Source organism: Engystomops pustulosus, chromosome 4, assembly GCF_040894005.1.
Source record: "Engystomops pustulosus chromosome 4, aEngPut4.maternal, whole genome shotgun sequence".
NCBI classification, from domain to species: Eukaryota; Metazoa; Chordata; class Amphibia; order Anura; family Leptodactylidae; genus Engystomops; species Engystomops pustulosus.
Genome location: NC_092414.1, coordinates 77274941 through 77278283, shown reverse-complemented (window position 1 = coordinate 77278283; position 3343 = coordinate 77274941).

Below are 3343 nucleotides of genomic sequence, written 5' to 3'. Positions count from 1 at the left end.
GCCGGAGAGACTGGAGGCAAGATGGTACGCTCCGCCCTCACCGCTGGCCGCACCTGGAGCTATAGACACATCACGGCCACACGCCCGGCGTGACGGCCGCACCGTGCAAGGTGACTGAGCTCTTATCATACAGTCACACACGTTATTGAGTGAGGGAAATGCTAATTATATGTTCTGCACATTCAGGTTCTATTTCCAGGAATAAAAAAGCGCCTCGGTAAATATCGGGATAAAATATACCGGACCATTTTCCTGCTACAGGGTTCACATGAGGCGTTTCTGTTATGCTTACACACAAAAGCATAGAAGCAGACGTAGCTTCCATGTAGCTGTGTTTTATAATATAAGACCACTGTAAATGCATAAAACAGGTTCTCTCTGTGTAAGCCCTCCTACAGGTTTACACATTCATTTCAATTAACCCATGCACATGGCTGTGTTTTTTTTTACTGATGTTGTAGTTGGAGCCTTATCATAGAAGTCTGTGGAAGCATTGTATATACATCTGTGTTTACAGCTAGCTTAGGTTGCGGCCACACCTTCAGTTTTTGAGATGCAGTTTTTGAAGCCCAAACCAGGAATGGAGTAAAAGTGGGAGGAGGAGTAGTAGCACCTTACAGATATTTGTCTCAATCCATTATCATCCACATCTGGTTTTGTTCCAAAATCTGCCTCTGAAAAACTGAACATGTGGAAGCCCCCTTACTATTAGCGATGGGCTGTTCGCAAACGACCCGACACTAAGGCCGGCGGCACACGTGGCGTTATGAACCAGTTTTTGGGCCATTTTTAAGCAATCTGTTAAAAAACACAAGTGTTAAAAAATGCACCTGTTTTGAAAATGCATGCAGTTTTTGAAAACGCATGCGTTTTTGACCATTTTTGACAATTTTCTTAATTAAAATGGGTCAAAAACGGATGTGTTTTCAAAAATGCATGTGTTTTTAACGGACTGCTTAAAAACGGCCCAAAAACGAGTTCAAAACGCCACATGTGCCGCCAGCCTAAGGGTGCGGTCACACGTGGCGTTTTGAACCCGTTTTCGACCCGTTTTTAAGCAGTCCGTTGAAAATGCATCCGTTTTTGACTGGTTTTTATTAAGATAAATGGGAAAACTGGACAAAAACGGATGCGTTTTCAATGGACTGCTTAAAAAGCAGTTTTAAAGCAGTCCGTAAAAAACTGCATGTGTTTTTTAACAGAGTGCTTAACCCCTTAAGGACGCAGGGTTTTTCCGCTCATTTCTCGCTCTCCAAATTCAAAAAGCCATAACTTTTTCATTTTTACGTGTACAGACCTGTGTGAGAGCTTATTTTGTGCGTAACAAATTTTACTTTCCCGTAATGTTATTTATTTTAACATGGCGTGTACTGCGAAGCTGAAAAAAAATTCCAAATGTGGAAAAATTTACGTTCTTGTGGGCTCAATTTTTTCGACTTTGACTGTCCACTCAAAATAACACCTCAGCTTTATTCTTTCGTATGGTGCGATCGCGGTGATACCAAATCTATATAGGTTTTATTGTGTTTTAATACATTTTCAAAAATTAAACGAATGTGTACAAAAAAGAAAAAAAAAATTTTGCCATCTTCTGACGCTAATAACTTTTTCATACTTTGGCGCACGGAGATGTGTGAGGTGTCATTTTTTGCGAAATGAGGCGACGTTTTCATTGCTACCATTTTGAGGTCTGTGTGACATTTTGATCATTTTTTATTTCATTTTTTATGTGATGTAAAAAGGTGTAAAAGTCGCATTTCGGACATTTGGGCGCCATTTCCTGCCTCGGAGGTCACCGCCGGCTGTAACCGTTTTTGATAGATCGGGCATTTTGGGACGCGGCGATACCTAATATGTTTGTGATTTTTACTGTTTATTATGTTTTATATCAGTTCTAGGGAAAGGGGGGTGATTTGAATTTTTAATATTTTATAAATTTTTTTTATTTTTTAAACTTTTTTTTTTTCTTTTTTTTCCCACTATTTCTTAGACCATCTAGGGTACATTAACCCTAGATGGTCAGATCGTTCCTACCATATACTGCAATACTTCTGTATTGCAATATATGGCATTTTTGCAGGTCATTCATTACAATGAGCCACTGGCCCATTGTAACGAATCTCCAGAAGCCATGTAGCCTCGTGTCAAAAGAAGACCCGAGGCTACCATGGCAACCAATCGCCGCCCCCCCCCGATGACGTTCGGGGGCGCGGCGATCATAAAAAAGATGGCGGCGCCTGCGCACCGCCGTCTTTTACACGCCGCCGGCGACTTTGCCGGCGGCAATGACAGGGTTAGTAGCCGCGATTGGTGCAAGCACCGACCGCGGTTATTAGCGGTGGGGGTTTTCTGCAAAATGCCCGTGAGCCCTCTTCATGCACTCCTTATACCTTAAGGGGTTAAACGACCCAAAAACGCCATGTGTGCCTCCGGCCTGATAGCCGACTCTTTTGTGTGAACAATGGGAGGCATCTCATTAAACCCCAACCAATCAGGATAAAAGTGATGTTAAGATTGGGTGACTGGCCGACTGAGGGTCCCTATTGTACCTGTTAAGGCCGCGTTCACACGACCATAGTGTCCTATCTTTCCCTGTGTTAAGGGCAATACGCCGTACATTTCAATGGAGAGAGGAGGGGTCACCCCTCCATCTCTCCATCTCGGCGGACGTATTCCTGCACGGCCGTAGCCGGACGAGCATACTTCAGTTTGCATGCGGCCTTATAGGAAGCCGGTCAGGATCCAGAAGATTTGGCTGTTTTTAGTGAGTGGAGCCTAATGATCCAGCTCACTAAGAATAGATGGACTTCCCGTCACTACTTACTAGGTAACACAATAATGTGACCCTTTAAGAGGTTGGGATAAGCTATTAAAAAACTTACTTGCCAGCCTAACTTTTTTTTCTGTGGATCCGTAAGAATGGATAAAATAGAGATGTTTTTGTGGACATACAGCTTAGAAATAAATTACACACTGATGACATACCGCCAAAAAAAAATGCGGACCATGGAACTGTTGTTTTCAGCTTAGTAGGTAGCCTAACTTGCTGATTGGTGGGGATCTCAGTGATGGGACCCGACCCCAAAAGAATACATGCCCACCTCGATCATACATGTGTGCTGTCTATAGAACTGACGGAGATGGCCAAGAACAGCTATCTCCATAAGCACCATAGAGCTGAATAGGGCAGCAGGGTGCCTGCGCAAAAATGGGTTCAAAACGCCACATGTGCCGCCAGCCTTAAACTTGTTGAAATAGACCTTCTACACTGAATAATAGAAAAGTCAAGGCTCTAGGCATGTGACAACACAGAGACACAGGGTAAAAACATGTCAGTAGTGAA